Source organism: Microcaecilia unicolor, chromosome 3, assembly GCF_901765095.1.
Source record: "Microcaecilia unicolor chromosome 3, aMicUni1.1, whole genome shotgun sequence".
Lineage (NCBI taxonomy): Eukaryota > Metazoa > Chordata > Amphibia > Gymnophiona > Siphonopidae > Microcaecilia > Microcaecilia unicolor.
The window spans coordinates 136,371,388-136,397,116 of NC_044033.1; the positions used below are offsets into that span (position 1 = coordinate 136,371,388).

At 42.7% G+C, this 25,729-nt stretch overlaps 1 protein-coding gene across 6 annotated transcripts in view; it reads right to left on the reverse strand.

Moving 5' to 3' along the window:
- The window catches only part of CHRM3 (cholinergic receptor muscarinic 3), an 819,103-nt gene that overhangs the window by 23,097 nt on the left and 770,277 nt on the right, over positions 1 to 25,729 (reverse strand). For 2 of the 6 annotated variants that reach the window (XM_030196390.1, XM_030196389.1), the window contains exon 2: positions 11,899 to 12,213. The exons of 2 other annotated variants lie outside the window; for them this stretch is intronic. The gene's annotated coding sequence lies outside the window, so the exon portion shown is untranslated. The remainder of the gene's footprint in view (positions 1 to 11,898; positions 12,214 to 25,729) is intronic. 2 more of the 6 variants (XM_030196393.1, XM_030196392.1) reach the window with 2 other exon arrangements.

Consider the following 25,729-nt stretch of genomic DNA (forward strand, 5'->3'; position numbering starts at 1 on the left):
AATTCTGAAGTAGTCTCATTACAGCAAAGCAATGTCAAGCACGCTACAGCTGGATATGTCAGATATGAATAATTGTAAAAGGTCCTTTACTTCAGCTGGAAATTCAGATTATTCTGTTAAAATACCCCCATCACAGATTAAAAAAAATCTTTTTCTACACATATGTAATAGTATACTGTGTTGAAGTGTATAAAGATAGAAAAGATGGCCTTGAACAAAATAGATGGTCTTGCAAAGAGTGTACCTGCCTAGCTCAAGGAACAATACACAGTATAACAGAGCTTCAGTTTATTTATTTAACTTCTTATATACTGCCTACAAGCCTGAAAGCTATCAAAGTGGTATACGTTTAGGTACAGTAGGTATTTTTCTGTTCCTGGAGGGCTCACAATTTAAGTTTGTACCCAAGGCAATGGAGGGTTGAGTGACTTGCCCAAGATCACAAGAAGCTGAAGTAGAATTTAAACTGGGCTCCCCTGGTTCTCAGCCCACTGCTCTAATTGTTAGGCTACTGTTCAGTAGTTGGAAGGGTCCCTGGAGCACTGGACCAGAATGCCACATCCTTCTCTTCAACAGTTGAAACCATTGAAAGGGCCTTTAAAATCCAGTGTTCTGGCAAACAAGGCTACCAGAACTGAAAGGGGAAGAGAAAAAAACACCTTGCTGGGTGTGCTGCTTCATTCTTCTTTGAAAATGTGATCTCATGTTTGCAAAATTATTCAGGTGTTTTTTCAGAAATTGAAGAGAGTTAGGCTTCTGAAAAACTACCTGAATCTGTATAATTTTAGGACCGTTGTACTTAGGTGAATTGGCCCCTATTTTGATTATTATCATGGCTTGTTGCCTGGTTTACCCATGAGAATATTGAAATCATTGCAAATGGTGCAAAATTCTATCGCTCGAATCCTTGAGGGTATTTCTAGATTTAATCATATATCTTCAGTGTTGATTCAACTTCACTGGCTTCCCATAGAGTGAAGAATTTGATTCAAGATATTGCTTTGATTTTTAAGGTGTTGAATAACAATGTACCTGTTGTAACTGCAACAATTTTATGTATTTACCAACCACTGAGAGCATTAAGATCCCCCACTAAAAAGTATTAGATGTTCCATCCATCTTTTCATACTGTTAAACTGGAGGAATATACTGTAGGTCCTCTATTTTTTTTATATTACTAGCTCAAAATTATGGAATTTATTGCTATCTTCACTGAGAACAACTGAAACAAAAAAAAAGTTTTAAGATCTTTCTGTTTCAACAGGCTTTTGGTGATAACTGATTAATATGCCATGACAGCCTAGCGATGGCGTGTTTGAGATAGACAAGGCTCTGAAATTTAGATTGTTTATGTTATGAAGGTATATTGAGGCCCCTTTTCCAAACCACGATAAGTGCTAATGTGTGCTTAATGTGGGAAAAAGGCTTACCACAAAATGTATTAACTTTGTAACTTATCTGACTCAAAGCCAGAAGGATGGCTAAGGGTCTGAATATTTTTCAGAGTTTATCCCTCTGTTGCTCTCCAACACCTTCCCCCCCCCCTCCAGTGCAGAGACTGTGGTAGAATCCAACCAATGGGAAGGCTGCTTTAGAGACAGGGAGGTGGGGATGAGCTACAAGAACTGTGGGGTGAAACTGAGCTCAGCAAAGAGCTTTGGAGAGAACTGGTAGACTAGTAAATGTTCTGTGGGAGGGGGGTTGTTTAAAAATGAGTAGAAATTTAAGAAGTATGAGGGAAAGTGTCAAGAGAGTGCATGTAGTTATGTATGTTTCTTGGGACAGTCTCATATAAGTAGAGTTTCCCTTTGAAAATCTGGGCTGGAATTGAGACGTCTACTGGTACCTGGGCACATACTAAGTGAAGGGAAGTTTTCTGCCCACGGAATTCACCCTGATAATTATTAAATTATGTGGGCAAATTCCTTTGAACACTTTCTTAATATTGCCTTCACTCTGTTTGTATCCTTTCAAGTGCGTTTTTTTCTAGCAAAAAAGGTGCCGTACTCAAATACTAGGCCACCCTGCAGCCAGTCACAGAATCTATGGCAAGGCAGAATTGGTGTATAGAGCCTGAGATCAATTTTAGCAGACAATAAAAAAAGGTGCCGGTACTCAGTACCTCCAAGTACCCCCTCAAAAAAAGCCCTGATCCTTTCAAAAGTGCCAAAGAAATCTAAATATTTGTAAAACTTTGTAATTTATATCTCAGACACATCGCTAATAAATCTCACTCCTTGGTATCTCATATGTACCAGAAGCAAAGGAAGGTGAAATGACTTGCCCAGCTTCTAGGGTTTTCAGCCCACTGCTGTAGAGCTGCCCAGTTACTCATTTCCAGGAGGGGAGTTTTTGGCCAATCCTGGTTTTGAACATAGGGACACCCAAGTTTTGTTGAGGACGTCCTCACAAAACTTCCCGATGGAGGGGCGAGGAAACCCGTATTACCGAAACAAGATGGATGTCCATCTTTCATTTCGATAATATAGTTGGGGAACGCCCAAATCTTGAAATTTTGGTCGTCCTTAGACTTGGTTGTTTCTGATTTTCGGCGATAATGGAAATCAAGGACGCCCATCTCAGAAATGACCAAATGCAAGCCCTTTGGTCATGGGGGAGCCACCATTTGTAGTGCACTGGTCCCCCTGATATGTCAGGACACCAACCGGGCAGCCAAGGGAGCACTGCAGTGGACTTCATAAAATGCTCCCAGGAACATAGCTCCCTTACCTTGTCTGCTGAGCCCCCCAAACTCCCTCTAAAACCCACTATCCACAACTGTACAGCACTACCGTAGCCCTTATGGGTGAAGGGGGGCACCTACATATGGGTACAGTGGGTTTCTGGTGGGTTTTGGAGGGCTCGCTGTTTCCTCCACAAATGTAACAGGTAGGGAAGGGGATGGGCCTGGGTCCGCCTGCCTGAAGTGCACTGCACCCACTAAAACTGCCCCAGGTATCTGCATAGTGCTGTGATGGACATGAGTATGACATCTGAGGCTGGCTCGACATATGTTTAAAGATTTTTTTGAGGGTGAGAGGGGGTTAGTGACCACTGGGAGAGTAAGGAGAGGTCATCCCCAATTCTATCCGGTGGTCATCTGGTCATTTCGGGCACCTTTTTGTGCCTTGGTCATAAGAAAAACACGACCAGGTAAAGTCGTCCAAGTGCTCGTCAGGGATGCCCTTTTTTTTCCATTATGGGTTGAGGTCGTCCATTTGTTAGGCACGCCCAAGTCCCGTCTTCGCTACGTCTCCGATGCGCCCCCTTGATCTTTGGCCGTCCCTGTGACGGAAAGCAGTTGGGGATGTCCAAAATCAGCTTTCGATAATACCGATTTGGATGACCCTGGGAGAAGGACGACCATCTTCCAATTCGTTTTGAAAGATGGGCGTCCTTCTGTTTCGAAAATGAGCCCAATAGTGTACCAGGACTGGATTGTCAGAAATCCAGAACTGGCTCGGAATTTCCATCCTGGAACTGGGTAACTTGGCAGCTCTCTAGTTTAAGCCTCTCCATTTGAAACATGTTCTTGCATATTTCCCATGCTCACTCACAAACTATTACTGCCATCACACTCACAACTAGGCTCTGCACTTTTCCCTGCTGCTTCTGGAGAGGTAGATGCGGTGATTGTGGTGGTCGAGGGGGGGGGAGGAGGCAAGGGCGGTGGTGAGAAAAAAAGAATTAAATCTGGGGAGGGGTTTCCGGTAGGGGGCACCCACAAGTATGTTTGCCTAGGGCCCAGTGAAGTGTTAATCTGGCCCTGGGTACAAGCAACAACCTGTCACACACCTATACATAATACATTTGTACTCTAGTCTTCATCCCTTTCCTCATTATCTAAGGAAATTTGCAGACAAGCAACTGCACAACTTCAGTAAAGATCACATGATCTGTGCAGCAACCATAGTAAACAGCATGATCATGTGCCTGAGCTGGCAGCAAAGCCCTTCTTGTGTCCTCACTGCAACCTGATTGCATCAATGAACATGTCTTATTATTTGTGGTATGATAACAAATAGGTCTTATATTACCAAGTCTGTTCCCACTATGCATCCATGCAAACCAGTCTGTTTTCCCATGATGGACTAAATATTTCAGCTGACAGGTGCCATGTGTTGATAAACATTACTCCAGGCTTCACACACACATATTAAATGCCTCTGCTCGTTGCAGATTGCATGATGATGCGCAGTATATCTCAATGAGGGCAGAAGAGTATTTCCATAGCAACAAGGATGCCAGCATCTTAGAATGACGTATTTACACCTATTCGAATGCAGCGAACACTTTTACAGTGACAAGCACAATGAAAGGAGAGCTGATGCCAGCATATTTATGTTAATCAAGATGTCTGCTATTATGATGGCAATAATGAAAAAGTTTTCCGTGTAAACAAAAACGGAAAGTCACCAATTCATTTAATTGCTATATTCAGAAATTGATGCTCATGCAAGTTTAAATGTCCAAACATAACTGTATGATTATCAACTCTGTGATCAATTCCATTCAATGAGATAATTTGATCATAATCAGGCACTCACTGTGCATAAAACTGAGAATAAAATCCATTCAATATTTACATATGGGTGTAATTTCATAAAGCTTTTTTTCCACTTGGATTTTATACATGGAAAAGGCCTTTTAGAAAACTGCCTTCAGCATACATGTGTATAATTACAGACACCAACATCATGGTGCATACACACTAGAGGCTGACCGAATTTCGGTTTTGGTTATGGTGCCAAAACCAGCCCCAAATCCTTTTTTTTTTTGGCCTAGTTTTGATTTCAGCTGAAAGGTTATTTTAATTTTTGGTGATGTTTTCAGTTATGGCTAGAAATGAGCATATGCTTTTGGTGAAAGCTGAATATTTGTGTTTTGTTCTATTTATCTCCTCCCGCCCCCCCTCCCAACATATAGGACCCCTTGGGCCTATTTTATAATCCCTGGTGGTCTAGGGGTGCAAGTTGGGAAAAGACTGATTCCCAGTTATTCCTGTCCATTCCGGCTCTGCTCTCAAAATGGCTGCTGTGACTGAGGCATCGCTCCGGCCCTGACTACACCATCACACCACCAGGGATTGTAAAATAACCTGGGGGGGGGGGGGCGGGGGGTCTACTTTTTGTTTTCTTTTTTTTTTGTACTGCAATTGCAAGTAATGCAGCTATGATCTTGCACAATAGTTTATATGGTACAGTACTCCAAATAAATGCTTTTGAGACTGTAGCTGGGTCCCCCGTCCAGGACCCAGCTGGGCTCGACCCTGCTTAGTTTCCTTCTTCACCCGACTGTTGCCTCGCTCCACACCACCTTGGTCTGTTCTGGGAGCTCAGCGCCAGACCCCCTGAGAGCTTGCAGGACTTCCTCCTCTCTCTATTGTTTCCACAGAGGCTCAATCAAGGCAAAACGTTTATAGAAAAACAAACTTCTTGCTTCCATTCAGCATAGACACAAAAGGAAAACACCTTACTCCCAGGTTGTTAAGGTTTGCTGCCAAAGTCTCATTCAGGGTTTAAACAGTCCATATAACTTCATTTTAGCCAAAATTACTTCTTTTAGGGAACAGTACATTATCAGAAAGAAAACACAATAGCTTGGTAGGTTGCAGGCCCAGACCTTTCCAGTATGAAACAGTTTCTTTCTTACAGCACAGCTACACAGCTTTGGTCCCACCTGGTTCAGACTGGGGTTTCAATTGTGCCCAGCCCTCTTTCTCTCCCAGGGGCTGCACCTGTTTCCTCTTTAGTAGAGATCTCCCCCAGCACCTCAGTCTCTCTCCTTTGGTCTTCCACCAGTCTCTCCAAGGCACAGCTAGCCACCCTCTTACAGCAGCTTTTCGGGTTTGAGCCAGAGCTCCAATCTCCATCTGTTCCCCCTCTAGTCCTTCAGTAACCTCCATTTTATCCTCCTCTTCAACTTCCCCCACCCCCAACCTCTCCAGCTGGCCCTCATCACCTTCCTCAGAGACCATTTCCCAATCTTCTATCTCCTCCCCTAACTCTTGCACAGCCGGGTGGGGAAGAGAGGGATTCTGGGACTGGTAGTTCCTCCTCTTCTTCCTTAACCCGGCCAACCGCTCTGCCTCCGGTAGCGCAGCTTTCTGAATGTGGGTGTTGTGCACATGAAGTCTGCCCTGTTGGGGTTCCCCGGCTGCCTGCACCCCCCTTCTGCGTGCCTTCCTGGATCCCCTTTCACCTACCCTCTCACAATACATAATTTTAGCAGGAATTAAGTTTGGGATGATAAACTCATTAGGAATTAGCCTCTCTGTGACATCAACAGTCAGTTCTAGTGTGGCACAAAGGCAGTCACTGTAAAAGCACCATGGCTTTTAGTTTCAGTTTTCATTAGATGCGGTCCATGTGTTATGGAGGCTATTTTGCTTGGAGGTACAATAAGGTCTTTCATTATTTAAATTATTATATTCTGGTTTGTGTACTGTGGATTTAGCAGAGAGATGCAGACTGCAAGCTCTGATAATCCCTAGCAAACCTCACTGGTTCACATTCAGACAACCAAACTTGAGGTTTCGGACAAAAACAGATGATGGGTTTCTGCCACAGTTTGGGTTTCAGAACATTTCGGTGGCAATTTCAGTTTTGGTCGGCCTCTAATATACAAACCACATGTAGGCTTTCCCAAAGGTACAGACCGGGCAAAGCAGTGCTAGACTTGCTATGCACTCACATATTTTGTGCAATATATGAGTACACATAGAGTACACACACACACACACACATATAGTCTTGCTTTGGAGCAGGTGTGAATGAGTGCATCAACATTTATGTGCTACAGGGGCTGGTTTTGGGAGCTTATTTCATACAATTTTTATAACATAGGCAGATACCTTTTTGGACTTCTCACATGTGTCCTTTTATAAAATCATCCCCCTGATTTTATTAAGGTCATCAAAAATTGCACACGCAGATTTAAGTGCGTTCCAATTTGCATGCACAATTTAATTGACTAACAAGCCATTTAGTGCCAATAACTGGCTTTTTAACAAGCAATTATTGCTACTAATTAGATTTAATAAGGACCAATATAAAGTTAGGCGCAGGACCTGCATCTAAAATTTACGCATGGTCCAAAAAAAGGGGACATGGATATAGGAGGGTCATGGGCATTTTGGGTAAGCACATGGGTGTGTCTTTGAGTTACACATGTAATTGCAAAATAATGCGTGCTCTGCGAGTAAATTTAGGCACCATGTTTTTGTTGGTGCAAACGGCCGAGCCTACATTTACGCGCAACTCTCTGCTTAAGCATGTTTTCTATAAACTGTGCTGAACTTACAGAATTCACTAAGATACCTGAGTACTTAAACATATCCAGCCATGATGAAATCTATAGTATTGTTACTTTGTGTTTTGCATTGAAATATTTTATATTTTAGATATATTTGATTACACTCCTATGCATGTCTTGAGATTGATAAATATCCACAGATTGGTCCTGCTTGGACTGCGAGTTGTCCATTGAATATTTATAGCGAATTGTCTTTAAAACGTTTCAAAACTGCAATTAGAACTTGGCTGTTTCAGCAGCCTTGTGGTAATTGATTGGATCTGATATGTCACTGACCACCTTTTCCAATCTCTACCTGTGTCTTTGGTTATCTTCATTGAATGGTTCTTTCCTATCCTCACTATGTAATTCTTTCCTTTTTTCCATTTTAATTGGTTCACTGCATTGACCTGCTCATCAGCTAAGGCAGTATAGAAAGATTCACATTAGCCCTCTCCTCCAGTCACTTCAATGACTCGTTCTACAGTTCCTCAGTATCTCTCTCTCTCTGATCTCTCCCTACACCTCTCCCCAGGAACTCATTTTATCAGGTAAGTCTTTCTTATCTGTACTCTTCATTTTATCTGGCTGCACCATATGCCTGGAAGAGACTTCCTGAGTCAGTAGTCAAGCTCAGTTTCTGGCTGTATTCTAATCTAGGCCAAAAGCCCATCTCTTTGAGGCTGCTTTAAACTCCTAACTTCTATTCACCTGTTCAGTACCCATGCTTGTTTTAATCATTCTCACAATAAATAACTCCCCTAATCCCTTATTTGTCCTGTTTTGTCTGTCTTGAATAGATTGTAAGCTCTGTCAAGTAGGGACTGTCTCATATGTCTCTAGTGCTTGGCACTGCATACATCTAGTAGCACTATAGAAATGATAAGTAGTAGTAGTAAATAAATGTAAAATACAAATGTAAATGATTAGTAGGAATTTGTTATATGTATGCTAAGAAGATAAGAACATAAGAATTGCCACACTGGGACAGACCAACCAGCTCATTTTCGAAAGAGAAGGGCGGCCATCTTCTGACACAAATCAGGAGATGGCTGCCCATCTCCTAAAGCCGCCCAAATTCATATAATCGAAAGCCAATTTTTTGATACCCTCGCTGGCGTTCCGTCGCGGAAGCGGCCAAACGTCAAGGGGGCGTGTCGGCAGTGTACAGAAGGCGGGACATGGGCATGCTTACGAGATGGCCGGTTTCAGCTGATAATGGAAAAAAAAAAAGCCGGCCCTGACGAGAATTTGGTCCACTTTATTTGGTCCCTTTTCTTTTAGGTCCAAGTCCCAAAAAAGTGCCCGAACTGCCCAGATGACCACTGGAGGGAATCGGGGATGACCTCCCCTGACTTCCTCAGTGGTGATTAACCACCTCCCACTCCGAAAAAAACAACTTTACAAACATTTTTTTTTAAGATTATGTCCTTCTCTATGCCTCTGTCCCTGCAACGGCAGTTGAAGATGTTGTTCCCTGCAACTGCAGTTCAGAATGTCCAAAATGCCTCCAACACCCTCTTTATTTATTTGGATTGTGAATCACAAGTAGCAGCAGTGGGATTTGAACCAGCCACCTCTGGATTGCTAGCCCAGTGCTCTAACCACTAGGCCAGTCTGTAGCTCCACCAAGCCATTCCACTTCCTTGAAATTTGGCCATCACTGTGGGGAGGGGGGGCAGTATGTAGGTCCCTGGGCGGGGGAGGTATGTGTGTATCAGCAGAGGCATAACGAAAGCATGGATGTCCTTCTTTCAAACATTTTGGACATCCTGAACTGCCCCTCTACAGGGACAACCAAATTTCAAGGCAGAGGAGTGGTTAGAGCACTGGTCTGGCAATCCAGAAGTGGCTGGTTCAAATCCCACTGCTACTACTTGTGATCCACACTCTAAATAAAGAGGGTGTTGGAGGCATTTTGGACATTCTCAACTGCTGTTGCAGGGAAGGACATCTTCAACTGCCATCAAAGGGACAGAGGCATAGCAAAAGACATACTCTAAAAAAAAAAAATTTGAAAAGTTGTTTTTTTCGGGGTGGGAGGTGGTTAATCACCACTGGGGAAGTCAGGGGAGGTCATCCCTGATTCCCTCCGGTAGTCATCTGGGCAGTTCGGGCACCCTCCTTAGGAAGGAAATCGTGTGCAAATGAGCTAACAGCGAGCAGCTCATTTGCATGCAATTTCCTTCATGCATGCCCGTTCCTTTCCAGATTAGTAAGGGAAGGGCTTTTTCCATTCAGTTAGTGGGACCAGTGCACTACGAATGCTGGCTCCTCCCATGACCAAATGGCTTGGATTTGGCTGGGTTTGAGATGGCTGGCATTAGTTTCCATTATCGGAGAAAACCAGATCTCTAACACCAGCGATCTCTAAGGGATTTGGCCGGCCCTGACCGTATTATCGAAACGAAAGATGGCCGCCCATCTCATTTCGAAAATACGGTCGGCCCCGCCCCTTCGCGGCGCCATCCTCGGAGATGGCCGCCCTTAGAGATGGCCGGCCCCGTACAATTATGCCCCTCCAAAGGCCCATCAAGCCCAGCATCCTGTTTCCAACAGTGGCCAATCCAGGTCACAAATACCTGGCAAGATCCCCAAAAAGGCTCAATACATTTTATGAGGCTTATCCAAGAAATAAGCAGTGGATTTTCCCCAAGTCCATTTTAAAAATGGTCTATGAACTTTTCCTTTAGGAAGCCACCCCAACGTTTTTAAAACTCCGCTAAGCTAACCACCTTTACCACATTCTCTGGCAACAAATCCCAGAGTTTAATTACACATTGAGTGAAGAAAACATTTCTCCGGTTTGTATTAAATTTACTACTTTGTAGCTTCATCGCATGTCCTCTAGTCCTAGTATTTTTGGAAACAGTAAACAAACGATTCACGTCTACCCGTTCCACTCCACTCATTATTTTATAGACCTCTATCATATCTCCCCTCAGCCGTCTTTTCTCCAAGCTGTGTGTTTTTATGGTTTTCCAACTTTTTAAAGGTAAGAAATAAATCTTAACCTTGGCTTACCCTAATAAAACTGGAACTATATCGGGATTGTTTGACTGACCTGTAGTCCAACATTCTGTGGTCTTAGGAGATCACAAGCACTAGCCTGCTGGCCTTAAGCCAGCTGGAGATCTCATCTAGGCATCCATGTAAATGTGTAAGATTTAACATTTCTGGTGATACTTTAGCTAGCAATAAAACACCATCAGCATCAAACTACACACTAATGAAAACACTCTGGATTGCAGGAGCAAGTGGATTTAAGAATACCTTAATAGTATTGGAGACAATGCAGAGCCTTGTGGCACACCACAGGACAAAGTATGTAAGCGGGATAAAGAGAAGCTTGTTGAAACTGTAAAAGAATGCCGTGATAAGAATGTCAGAAACCATTTTTTAATCATGCTCCTGATACCAATATCTTCTAGCTGTGACAGCAGCAGTGAGTGGTCCACTGAATCAATGGCAGCTGTAATATCTAAAGACATGTCCAGTATTATATGGCCACTATCCAGAATACTGTGCACCTTGTAAGATAAATCTGGATGTCACAGAAACTATGATGCCACATCTTACAGAATACTGCTTTGCAGAAAAATACTTGCCATTAGAAGATGGTGTGTACTTTGCCTGTGGGCACGCACACGGGCAGAGTTTGGACAAAGTGCACAAGTAAACATGTAAATTAAATACTTCTATCATTTATGGGTGTATGTACAAATGTCTAGGTATGGGCACCTTAATGTTCATGCAGTTTCAGCCATTTGCACTACTATTCAATAAAGAAAAATAGGCAACTACTTTTCTTTTCAGAATAGGCTCAAAAAGACTCCATAGCCTATAGTGGGCACCCTATTATCGAATCACCCTCCATGTGCCTACAATTGTCCTTGTACATGCTTTTCAAGATCGAGCTGTACATGTGTATGATTAGAAAATCAGTAGAGAGCAATATTCTGTCAAAATGTGAATAAGCAATTTTAAAGAAATGACATGTTTATTCACTTCTACCCTAGCTGAGATAACATTTTGAGGCATATTTTCAAAGCACTTAGCCTTCCAAAGTTCCATAGGTTTCCTCGGAGATAGGCGCCCATGGAGATGGGCGTTCATGTTCGATTATGCCCCTCCAAGTTATACTTTGGTATTGTTATTTGAAACACATTACGGGGGACGAGCAACTTTTCTTTTATATAAATCTACAACAACTACTACTACTACTAACTACAAATCATTTCTATAGCGCTACCAGTTGTACGCAGCGCTTCACAACTGAACATGAAGAAGAGACAGTCCCTGTTCGAGAGAGCTTACAATCTAATGATTGATGAATGATGAATGATGAACACAGATGCTGTATCTCTATCCAATGCAATTTCACTTTTTCTAAATATTTTTTTATTCTGGCAGCTATTATATCCCCAGTCAAAAGCAGGGTCAAAATACATAATTATTCATGTATCTGTATACCTTTACCACAACAAAAAGGAGGTAAAAACTCTCACGAAACCATGAGATATGAGACAAAAAAGTGAGGAGAACGAATGAGGATACCAAAAAATGTGTTTATATAAATAAACACATTTTTTGGTATCTGTATACCTTTAGCAATGGCCCTGGAAGATGGTCCATGCATCAGGACTTCATCTGGAACTCTGCAATTGCGGTACCTGTATGTTGCCAGCAGGTGTCACCCTTAAGCTCGGTTCCCCAGGGCCTGTATATGTTGTCTCTGCAGCATCTCCAGCCTCAAAATACATGTATTTAAAGGTCCACTGGATTTCATTTCAGACTTGCTTGTGGTAATGCTGCAAGGAGTAAAGCAGTGCATCAAGCAGCTTTATATGCTTAATAGAAGCCTAGAAATCTTGAACAGGCCATGTGTTTTCAGTCATGTTGATTTCCCAGGCAGCCTCTCTGAAAAAAAGGACAGAAATAAAAAATCTCTCTAGAGCTCTGAAACTATAGCCATAATGTACTTTTGAGATAAAAGCTTTGTTATGTTCGGCTCTAAGTAACTTTGCAATTATAACTTCAGTAGATGTATAAGCAGTGAGAGCCAGTAAAATGCCTCTACATATTATCACCTCTTACACAGAAATCAGCACTCTCCTTACTTTTCAACTGTCATTTGAAATTGCTGTCAGCAGCATCGTCCTCATCTATCACTCCCCAGTCCTTTTGTTTTCTTTTTTTGCAAATGCATCATAACAGCGTGTCCTGGCATCAAACCTACTCAAATTCAGGGTTACCTGCACTAATGCCTCCTACCAACTGGTAGTCACATTTACAAGGTACGTTTAGAGCAGTCTTTACAAGCTGTAGATTTTTTAAAAATAGGTTGTCATACCTTTTGTATAGGGACATTCAAGACTTTATAGGTGATCCCTTCTCAGGACTATCACAATATATAAAGAATTTTGGGATCCATTTTGAAATAGTTACAGGCAGCCAGTAAACATATAACTGTCATCTGTGCATCTTTAGCCACTTGGAATCTATACAAGGAACTGTGAGTAGCGTGCGTTACATTGTGTGTGTGGCCAATTTATGAACGTTACTCGAATAATGAGCCAATTAGTCATGATAATTGACTGGTAACAATCAAGTATCATTGCTAACTGGCAATAATTGGAATTTATGTTCGCTTCTTTTTAGGTGTATTCTAAAAAGAGGCATGGGTGAACGCCAATGTGCACAGCTAAAAAGGGGGCATAGCCAAGGGAAGAGTGTAGGAGTGTTTGGGATGTCAATCATATTTATGCGCTTTTATTGAATTTGGCAGAACATGCGTACGTTTAGGAATGGGCATTTACACCAGGTTTTCAGTGGCATAAATGACTGTGCTTAATTGTACGTGCATTCCCCCAGCTTATGCGCTATTCTGTTCTGTGTACTGTAGACACAGGTTACAGAATAGTGCTACACCTGTTATTCCGACGCGTCTACATTTAAGGCAACTTATACAGAATCCAGCCCTATGAGGGCCCTATTGCTAAGAGCCCTACATGCTAACAGCTATTGTATAAAATAAACACCAACATTGTTTAACATGTAAATGCGAGGGGGTGTAAACATAAGCAGAGTTTGGTTGGGCTATGGGCATGTCTCAAGATGTGTGTGTAACTTATAGAATATTATACACTATGTGCACTTCAGGGCACCAACACGTACGATTGCCATTGACTTGGTGTAACTTGACTCTTTATGTGTGTCCAAATGCCATCCCCTGCCCCTTTCCTTGTGCCAGTGCCCAAACTACAACCCTAAGCTGTTTTAAACAGGGAAACAAAGTGTGTCCCTTCCACATGTTAATCCTCTAATATCTCTCCATTCCCTCACCACCTGGGCGAATGGTTCCATTGTGAAGGCAAATAATAATGTTGACAGCACACATCCTGGTCTGGTTCCCTTTGCTAATTCAAAACTCTCAGTGTAGATTTTGTTTATTTGAAGAGAGGCAAGGGGGGTTGGTATAATGATTGTAACCACCCCATAAAGGTTGGTTACGTAACATTTTCCAATGTGTTAAACATGTAGGGCCACAAGAACCTGGTCCTCCTACTATTGTCAAATATTTAACGGCCAGTTATAAAGCCTGTCTGATTGCCTTTTATGAGCTTTGGCATCATTGTTTGCAATCTGTTCACCAAAAGTTTTGTAAATATAGTCTGTGTTTGCCAATGAACTTGGCCGATAGGACCCACACTGTGTGGGGTCCTTACCTGGTTTATGGAGTAATGTCATCTCTGTTAACCTCCAGGAGTAGTATTTGTCAGAGGCTTTGCCAGATATTTTTTTAAATGATGGTAGAACTTACTGGTAAAGCCATCTAGGCCCAAAACTTTATCATGGGAGAGGGATTTAATAGCCCCACAGAGTTTCCTCTACTGTGATTGATATAGATAATTGCTCTGATTCACCCCTTGTGAACTTTGGAAGGACTACTAATGCAAAATATTCCTCTATTTCTACCTCCTTATATGGTGTTTCTGGTTGATACAGGGTTTTATAATAGTGAAGGAAACCATGACAATTTGGAGGTAGTCTTACCATTGCCCATCCGTTGTTTACATTGTATGATCTGGGCCAGAACTGTCTCTTTCTTACACTGATAACTACGTCTATGATGGGCCTCCAACTCTATAATTTTTCCCCTTATTATTGCTTTTAAGCATTCCCAGAAAATACTAGGAACAGTATCAGCCCTCTCATTAAATTGTATATCTTCTTTTATACTTTTTTTATTTATTTAGATTTTGCTCACACCTTTTTCAGTAGTAGCTCAAGGTGAGTTACATTCAGGTACACTGGATATTTCTCTTTCCCAGGAGGGCTCACAATCTAAGTTTGTACCTGAGGCAATGGAGGGTTAAGTGACTTGCCCAAGATCACAAGGAGCAGCAGTGGGATTTGAACTGACCACCTCTGGATTTCAAGACCAATGCTCTAACCACTAGGCCACTCCTCCACTCCACATTTAGATTTGCTTACAACTTTTTCAGTAGTAGCTCAAGGTGAGTTACATTCAGGTACACTTTGTATCAATCTAATTTTATACCTGAGGCAATCGATCAAATGCACACCCTGTATGTCCTAGAACAGACCCTTCTCTATCAGCAACATATCTATCCTAGCATATGTGTCATGCACTATAGAATAATAAATATAGAGGTCCTTTTACTAAGGTGTGCTAATGGATTTAGCATGCTAATTAGCGTGCGCTAAATGATAATATGCCCATTATATTCCTATGGGCATCTTATCATTTAGCATGCGCTAATCATTAGCACACTTTAGTAAAAGGACCTGATAGTCAGTAGTAATAGGATTAAAATACCTTCACACATCTATTAGTATTGGGGCATTGTTGTCTCCTGGCTTGCATGGTCAGGAGGCCATGGGCCATGGATGGCAAAGTAGTAGCGGCCATTCCTTGGATGGGATAGGCCAGAGAACAATGGGTGCCTGTGACAGCACATAAAGAGCCAACAGGATGCTTGTAAGGCAGTACCTGGGGGGAGGAGCACGTGCACACTGAGCAAAGACTGTGTACCTAGAAAGATTTAGACAGAATTCTATAGAGTGTACATGCTGTTTGTGAAGATATATATAAAGCAATTGTAATTGGCTGCGGCCTAATAAACTTCCACATTATCTCAAAAAGAGTTTGTTGGTCTCTGATTTTGAGCAGTGCCGAGTGAGTGACGTGTGCCCGATTTGAGACATTTACAGGGAAAATAAAGTTGAAAAGATGCTCCCACAGCAAGAACTGATTGGTGCATAGCCAGAAATGGTGTTCCTTCTCAGTTGAGTCCATCTGGATACATCAGGAAAAACTAAAACTTTACCACCATAAAACATAGCATTCCCAGAGCTACAGAAAAATCTCAAGATAGCTTCTTTATCTTCAAAAAAATAAGCGAGACCAGAAGAGTATCTCTTCCTGATATTTCGACTTGAGACGATTTGAGTAAAGTTGAAACATTCAAGTTCTCAAAGACTTCCCCTGATGAAGAAGCAATATAATAAATTTTTTGTGACGAAGGCATATTAGAATCTAGGTATTTTAATACAGATGTTTAAAAAATTATTAAACAATTCCTTCGATGAAAGTAATATTGAAATCGGAAAGTTAAATAAATGGAGGTTCAAATTCCTGCCTGCATTTTCTAGATTCTCTATTTTACGTAGAAACAAAACCTTATCTCCAGAGAGCTGATATACTACTGTTTTAATATCAGACAATGACTTCTCAAGTGTTCGCAACCTTGCAGAATGCTGTGAGGTAGTATCTTCCAAAGATTTCAGCCAAGAAGAAGACTCAGTCATTGTAATTCACTAATTTCTAATTTTCTCTACCTTGGTAGTTGCTTTCCTACCTAAGACCATATTAGTCCTCAAAGTCTGATTTGGTCAAAACGTTATCTGGGGATTATAAACCAGCTTAAAAGAGTACTCCATGCTAAAACTGTTTTTGAAATGCGTTAAGTAACAATTTCCATCTAAGGGACCCTTTTGCTAACCTGTAGTAAATGCTAATGTATGTTTACTGCAGGTTAAAATGCACTACCGTGGGGCATGCTCAGGTTTCCAGCAGTAGTTTTGGAATCAGAATGCGCTAACCATGTGTTAGAAAATAAAACATCTTTTTTAGCACTAGGGGAGTGTTTGAGGGCAGCCAGTGGGTACAACTATGCTAATCAGTTAGCGCATGGGTATTGCTGCATGCTAACTGATTAGTGCAAGATTAGCATGTGAGTCCTTACCGCCTACAAAATAGATGACAGTAAGGGCCCACACTCTAATGGCCATGCGCCAATGGGAAAATTGTCGTATGGCCATTATCGGAAAAATAGAAAAATCTGCCTTTTACCAGCAGCGCTAAAAGTGGCCTCAGTGCACGAGAAAGGCCCGCGTTGGGGTTACCACAGGCCATGTTTTAGTGCTGCTTGGTAAAAGGGCCACTAAATGTTTAGTGAAATCTGAAAATGTACACTATCGTTTTCTATGACCCTAATCAGCTTTAAGTGTTTCTGGATAACAAATTTCCCACAGGCTGATTGCCATGCCACTGAGAAGAGTCTATCTTTGTCATTATAGGCCTTTGCTTTATAAATTTTGTTCTTGATATTATTTCTCCTGTATATTTCCAATGGATCCAAGCTATTAGGGACTAAGAGGGGATATTTTCCTTAGTTTGCATTCTATTTCATACATTTTAGAATATTTCTTATTTTCTAGACAAGTTTTTCTTGATTATGTGCACAAACGTTGATTACATTTAGGCACTAATGTTACAGAATGAAGGGAGTAATGGGTAAAACTGTAAAGTGGGCACCGATATTTAGATGTCAGGAATGCATATAAAAGACCAGAAGACCAAAATGTGTGCATATAAAGGTGCCTACTTTCTTTTATAGAATAAGCTCCACATAAGTGCCTTCTTGGTGCATAAATATAGGTGCCCCTTTATAGAATTGCCCTCATATTGCAGAGGCACTCCTAGGGTTGAGGCTAGATGGGGGAAGCACTACTATCTATTGCTTTAGATTCTCAAACTATGCTTATAGTTTTAGAGTAGGAAAATAGCCTACTGATGCGCGCGTCAGTTGCAAAGCAGAAAAGCCTGGTTCAAATCCCACTGCCACTCCTTGTGATCTTGGGCAAGTCTCTTAATCCTCCACTGCCTCAGGTACAGTCTTAGATTGTGAGCCCTCTGAGGACAGGAAATTACCTGCTATACCTTCGATATAATTCAACTTGCCTTGAACTACTACTGGAAAACGTGTGAGCTAAACCCCCACCACCACCAAGTAAGAAAGAAAGTTTTGTCCAGAACATGTCCGCATCTTTCTGGTTTCCTTTTCCACAGGCAACAATCAAATTAATTTGTATAGTTTTGATTTGATTGCTATTGAAAAAGAACTCATAGAAATGAACAACTCCTGGGATTTGCACCAATATGGGTAGTTACATTACATTACACTCTGTTCATGTATTCCGCTAATACCCAATGAATTCAAAGTGGATCACAAACATGAAAAATTTGATAAAACACCTAGGACCATATAAAAAATGTTAAAAAAAACCTGCAAATAAAATCTAGAATACATCAGTTTAGAAGTGACATATTTATTTATTTATTTATTTCAGACCATTTATACCCCGCTTTATACCACTTAAAGCAGCCTCAAAGCGGCTTACAATGAACTGTGAAATCAAGTACAATGACAGCTAAGAGGGCAGAAGAATCAGAAGGGAAGGGAAGGGAAAACGCACTGAAAGGCCATGGCCAGATCAGAGGGGATACAAGTTCAATGAAAACAGAAATTGATTAGATAAAAAGAAACAAAAAGGAAAGGTGAGAAAGTCCAAAATGGGCCATAAATATGATGGTAGGAAGGACTTCAGATGATATTTGGAGGCTGAGGTGTAGGCTGAACCCCCCTTCGCTGCCTGTAGAGAACACAGTGGATTGGACAGTGGCAACAGGATGAGATGAGAGCGACCTAGCAGTCCAATGCGAAGAAGCAGGTTGCAGAAGAAGTTGAAGGCTGCTCCTCAAGCAACCGCTCCAGTTCCTCAGACGAAGGATGCAGCTACCAGACGACGCAGAGCCCTGGGAAGCTTTCATAATTGAGGCTACATGCACAAGAATGGCAGTGAAAACATCCTCTGGCTTTAAATCTTTTTCTGGTGCCTCTTTAAACTCAGTGCTGGATATGCGAGTAAATTGGACCCCTTGGATCTGCACTGCTGCCACGCTATGGGCCTGTTCTGGGACCACGCAGCCCGCCTCCTGTACCATCACCCTGCGCTCCACTTCCGCTGACAGGATCGCGGCTCCACAGCCGCCGGGGCACCTCCTGCAACACGGACAACCGGCCGTCCCGTGACGAGACTGCAGCGCCCCAGCGCCAAGCGCGACTCAGGGATCCCGTGCTGACAATGTCCACTGCCCGACTCCACCACCAATATCTCTCCCACGCTCGAGTCCGCCACTGTGGAAACGACCCGCGGTGCTGCGGGCCTGATCTCCAACCCTCCTGGCATCGGCCACCCTCAGGGATGCTCAGAGACGCAGGGAACTGGCCGAAAGATGACCAGAGCTCCACGGCAGCCCATGAGCAAAAGGCGAAAAGATCGGATCAGATCACAGCCAGGAAACGGTCTGTTGCGGCGATGGCAGCAGGAGCCAACGGCTCCTGCATCCGCTAAACAGCGGGCATCTTGAATATTCATAAAACAGAGTAGTTTTTATCATTTTCCTAAATAGCATGAAATTATACTCTGTTCTTAAATTCTCTGATAGCACATTTCAAGCTTTAGCTGCCTAAGAAAAGAGGGAATTAAAAAGTCTCTTTGATCTTATCCCTTTAGGATCTGGAAAATATAGTTGATCGTAAAGAATGCTTGTGGAAGACACATAAAAATCAAGTAAATGAATCATATAGACAGAAGCTATTCCTTGTCGAATCTTGAAAATCATGAGTATAATTTAAATAGTTATTGCCAACAATCCCCCTCCTTATACAAAGCTGCGCTAGTGGCTGCCAGTGCGGTATTACTGACACAGCCCATTCAAAGGTGAATGGGCTGTGTCAGAATTGCTGTGCAGTTTGTAAACGAGGGTGTGTGTGTAAAATCATCTATGGAGATGCTCCAACTTACATGTCCGACCTCGTGGACTTGCCTCCCAGAAATGCTAAAAGATCTTCCCGCACACTCCTAAACCTACACTTCCCAAGCTGCAAAGGATTAAAATACAGACAAACACACGCTACCAGCTTCTCATACATGAGCACGAAGATGTGGAATGCACTGCCAACAAATCTGAAAACAATTAATGAAATCACTAACTTTCGCAAATCTCTGAAAACCTATCTCTTCAACAAAGCCTATCACGAGAATCAATAGTGTAACTATAACACTTCACCACTCCACTCCACGCCCTTCTATAACTGTCTGTCTAGCTCTTCTATATCATCCTCAACCTCATTGTATTACCAAATGTATCTTTTTATCCTGTAATGGCAATGACATTACAGGTCTTTGTAAGCCACATTGAGCCTGCAAATAGGTGGGAAAATGTGGGATACAAGTGCAATAAATAAATAACCACATAGAATACTTTGCAGTATAAAGTTGTAGAAGATCAAATATCCTTGATGTGCCTTTCATGGGTCTTCATGTTTTATCAGTTGTATTAAACAAGGAGATATTAATATACTATAAGGACTTTTGCATTTTTCTTCAACCCAATTTTTTTCTATTTCTTTTAGTACTTCCCCCCCCCCCCCCCCTCACAAAGCCTCTATTTCTACTTCTACTAAAAGAACAGTCTTTCAGTGAGTACATCAAGCCTTATAGAAATCTCTTGTGGTCAACAGAACAGTATCTATTGATTGTTTCATAAGCATCAACTTAAATGTGGCAGTTATCTACTGAGTTCCCCGGGGACTGTAGAACTTTAGCAGTATTAACACTGTATAAAGAGCGAGCTTTAGGCTCAGATGCTCAAGTTAGACATCCATCACTAACAGAACTGAGCAGCACTTTGTTGTAGGGGAAATCAACTGAACAATGTTATCATCACAGTAGTACACTAAACTGTACAGTAAGCATTATAGTGTACCTTATCCTCAATAATTTCTGGGGCTCTTACCTAATGCATAAATCTGTGCTTCCCCATGTGTCATTCTGCTGACTGCTCACTTCCTACTGGGTTAATTTACATAATTCTCTATATCTTTCAATTCTGTTTATAAATTGCTTTACTTATAAGCAAGATCCTGCAGAGAATAACCTATTTCTGCATATTTTACTAATGTCATTATGCCACTAATATTGTTATACTCTTTACTCCCACTCCTTCATCTCTTATCTCCTGTCTGTTCAGTCTTCAACTGTTTCTGGTAAGAGCAATTATTCTCTGTAGCTTTGTAATACATTTTTATGATCTTTCCTCATCTTCCCATATATGAAACCTTTATAAACCCTTCTAAAAATGCATTTCTTCTCTAGCTTTGTTTCTTATCTGTTCCTTTGACCTCTTCCATGCAATATTACATCAACGGCTATTTTCTATAAGTGAATATAAAACTAGTACCTTGATTCAATATTTTCGATCTGTTTTTTATATTTTTATATTGTTCTTAAAATAATAGCCATCACTTTCAGATATCCACAAAGCATTAACAGGGGCCCCAGCTGCCAGCCCCACCCCTCAACCTGACCCAGACATTCTATCACTCCCCTGCTATATATACTGTCTCTCTCTTTCCTTCCTTTCCAAAGACACACTCTCCCCTTCTGTGTTTTCTTCCACGCCATGACTCTCACTTTCTTTCCATTCCTTTCCCCACTCCTCAAAATCCTCTTCATGCTCTGTTCCTATATCTCTTCTGGCACCCTCTACCTGATATTCAGCAGGCAGCAGATAGCGCTATGACTGCCCACCACTGGCATTCAACCCAGATGTTCAATGCTGGGCCATTTCCGGTGACTGGCACTGGTTATCTGGTTCTTGGAATGCTGGCTAGTGCATAATCGGTTAAGTCAATATTCAGGTTTAACCAGCCATGGCTTAATGAGCAAAAATAGAAATGCTTTTTATGCGGTCTTATTTGCTCGCTAAGTCAGGCTGGTTAAGTTCCAAATATCAGGACATTTTCATTGGCGATAACCGGTTAAATGCCACTGAAAGTCACCAGTTATCCGCCAAGATGCGAGTTAACCGGTCAGCGGCTGTTCCCAGCCGGTTAACTCACACTGAGTATCAGCTAGTCTATTTCCCTATGTTTTCCCTCCCCAAGATACTCTTCCCTATTCTCCCCCTAACTCTCTCTGTCTCTTCCCTTTGACCCTCAAGAGTCTCTCTCTCTCTCTCTCTCACACACACTCTCCTTTCCCTTCATTGTCACCACTATTCACTGCTGCCCTTTCTTTCTCTTTTCTCCGCTCCTCTCTCAGCTGAACTGCTCCCCAGTGTCTTGGCCTGTCAGTTCCTCCAGCCCCTGCAGCTTTTCAGCAATGGATCCAGGCCACTGTATCAGTCACATTCATAATCTACCCAAAAGTGACAGACAGCATTTGTGGCCCTCAAGTGAATTATGTACAGAAATAATGTTCACTACAAAAATATAGTTGTGTTGAATATTTTCAGTGTGGCATTTTTCTCATGCTGCAAACAATATTTAGGCTAACTTAGTGAATATTCGAACATATCCCTATTTATTCTTTGGACAATTATTTTTGGTGTCATGAATATATTCCTTTACATAACCAGCTCCAATTATTTAGAAATGTATGCTCCATGAGATCTGAAAGGTTACTGATGATCTCTGTTTTATAGAAGGTAAGGATGTCCTTGGTTCTGCAAAGGGCTTTTGTGTGGTCATCCTTGCCACACCTACCAAGTTTCCCACATTGAGCAGAAGACTTGGGGGGTATCTCCCACACTCCTGCTAAATACAGTGACTCTCCCACTGAGCTGCAGACCCCAAACTTTTAACCAGCAATTAAGCTGGGTTTTCAGTGGTACCACAGAGTTCCAGCTGGGTGGGGGAGGTCTTTCTTGCAAACACATGCCAGTGGCATCAGCAGTCACCTGATCAATTGCCATGTGAAAGCAGCAGAGATTGGATGTTCCATATGTAGGGTAGTTGATTCTGCATGATACTGTATGGGAGGAGGAGGTTAGAGTCGTGCTCTGCTCTACCATGGCTTGCTTTGTCTGGCACAAGGTGAAGAAAGAGAGCTCAGGTGCAGGCGTGTAACCCAGTCACCTGACCCCACACAGACAGAATCAGCAGGTGATGACTCAGTCCAGGCCCATGTGGCTCACATTGTTGTCCTATTACCTTGGGGTTTAATGGACCTCAACTCGTACATTCGCAAGTTAGCAGCACCTTTTTACGTCTGATTTTGTTACTTGTTGTAGTCTAATAGTAAAAACTATTGCACAAATATTTTCTACTAAGTGGGATGTAGGGGAACTTATATAACTGACTATCTTGGGGTCCGACAGACCCAGTATTTAAAATTGAACATGAGAGGAAACCATGTGAAGACATGTGCTTGTCCTTCTATGGGGTTCCCACACTTAATCGGAATTTTTTCTACCCGATTGTGACTTTCTTTTGGGTCAGACTTCCCTACTTCTACCTTGCTAGTAGTTCATAGACAAATTTGTGATGAAAAGAGCAGGATCGATGTCCAGAAAAGGCATAAAAAAGGACAAGGAGAAGCCCACAGTGTAGACAACAAAATAGCATCTGAGAGGCTCCAAACGCTCTGGTGTTTATATCTCTGCAACTAGCGCAGCTCACAGAGGTGGTGCGGAAGGCATTGGAGCCATATTTGGGGCAGCTATAGGACCAGCTCGCTAACCTGAAGTGGATACTAGTGGAAACCACTTGCCACACGAGAGATCCGGAGGAGTGGGTGTCAGTGGTGGATTACGGGGGGATCCAAATAAGGACTCAACTGGAAAAGCTGGTACAACAGCAGTCCGAAAAGTTAGACAAATTGGAAAATTGGTCCCAGAGGGACAATCTCCAGATAGTGGGCCTGCCTGAAACCCTGCCGGAGCAAACCTTGGCCACCCTGTTGGAGCGTTGGCTTTCATCAGAATTCACACTCTCTGATTCTAGTGGGCACATCACGTGGGACACCTCCAAGATGACAGGAACAGGCCACAACTATGTCCATAAAGTGGAAATTCTGTGGGGGGTTTTGGCAGAAACATGATTCCTTGCAATATGAGGGTGTCCTGGTGAAGATCTTTCAAGATTATTTGGCGGTGTTGCAGAATCACTGGTGCTGGTTTTCTCCTATGTGCTCAGAGCTTCGTGACTTGCAGAACCGCTTTATGCTCCTCTACCCAGCACTGCTCAAGGTGTACCGTCATGGACAGTGGTGTAGTTTTGATTCTCCCCAGGCTGCACAGGAGTGTCTGTGGGAGATTCGGGGCTCTGCTGACAGCAGCACTTGAGGACTTCTACTGTGAACACAAATGGAGACAGGATTGTATTGTGCTGGTTTTGATCCTGTTGGTAAGTGTGTATGAGTGGTACTGCCCCTAGTAAAGTCAGACTCATTTCTTGGAATATCTGTGGGACTACTTTCCCTATAAAGCACACCAAAATATTGGGGGCCCGAATCACCATAAAGCAGACACTGCCTGCCTCCAGGAAACTAGGTTGTCCCAGGCTGAGCACCAGAAATTGAGGTTCCAATGGGTGGCCAGAGTGTTTTGTTCTCCGTCAGAGGGGAACCAAGGTGGGGTAGTAGTTTTAGTGTGAAAGTTCCCGCAATGTACCACTCAACAATTGTTTCAGGATGCGAACGGCCATTATTTGGGAGATCTCTTGAATTTACAGGGTAAAAAGCTGGTCTTGGTTGGGTGTATGGTCCAGTTCCCTGGGAGGAATCCTTTTTACTTCATTTGTTGCAGGAATGCCAACAGTATGCAGCCCTTCCCATGATTACGACGGGTAATATGAATCTGGTTTTGGATCCCTCTCTAGACCACTCCTCAGGTACAGCCAAAGGCTATGTGGGGGTGGGGATGATGGTGAGCTACAATCTTTCCGTAGAGCCCTTGATTTATTAGACCCTGGTGACTTTTTCACCATGAGGAGCGGGACATTACTCATATGTCCTGAGTACATCATACTCTTTCTCATTTAGATTATATTTTTGTGAGAACTGTTTTTTTTCTCCATGTTGCCTCTGCCATCATTGGGCAAGAGGAATTCTCGGACCATGTCATCGTATGGATTGATTTTGATGCACATCCATATATTTTTCCAAGCGGCTTGGTTGGAGATTTCCATCTTACTTATTTTCATCCCACGCGTTTATCTCCTATTTACATAAACAATGAGAGGATTTTGAGCATAATAACCAGCAGCATGTTTCAGATCCAAAGCTTTTTTGGCCCGCCGGGAAGGCGGTGATGTGGGGGGCCATCATTGTCTTTGTGTGTGCCCATAAAAAGTGCCTAGAGCAAGGGAATATTGATCTAGAGTGCAAGATAAAGGCTGCTAAGCAGACTTATGTGGTCCACCCAACCCCTTGTTCTTACGATACCCTGATGGCCACTAGGATGGCACTGAATGCTTACATTCACGAGTGCACTTTCTGCCTGACTAGCCGTTAAGCCCATTAAAATGGGCGAGATTTCCAGCTACCCTCCTCACCGTCGCTCCCTCCCCCCTCCGTGCTGGGCCCCCTGCACTGACCTGACAGCGCCTCTCACCTCCGTGTGAAAGCGCTGCAGGCAGCAGCCTGCAACGCTTCCACACGGAGGTGAGAGGCGCTGTCAGGTCAGTGCAGGGGGCCCAATACGGAGGGGGGCGGGAGCGGCGGCGGCGGGGATGGGGGGGAGGTTGGTGCGCACGATGTTCATTTCCAAGCGGCAGCGTCCGACAGTCCGATTACGTTTCCCTCTCTGTTCCGCCCTCTGATGTCATCACGTCATGACGAGAGGGAAGTCTCTACTGCGCATTTGCAGATGAGTCGGTCACTTGCCATTTATATGTTTGATTATATATAGAAAATACCAGTTTTTTAAAGTTTGGAAACATAGTGGGAAAATTATTGGCAAGGTGACTTGTGCATAGTGGGGCAGCCTCTTGGTATATTAGGATCTCAGAAGATCATGTGATTTCCAGGATGGAGGAGATCACAGAAGTCTTTGTTTCCCATTTCCACAGGCTTTATGCATGGGAAAGTCCACTCTGGTGGCTCTGGATCATAATAGGGCTTATCTTAGACAGCCAGGTATGCCCAGTTTCACCCTTTAATTGCAGGATGCCCTTAATAGACCAATTACTGACAAGGAGATGCAGCGGGCCATCCGGGCCCTTAAATTGTATCCTGACCCTGGCCCTGATGGTTTTTACCAAAGAGTATTTAAAAATGT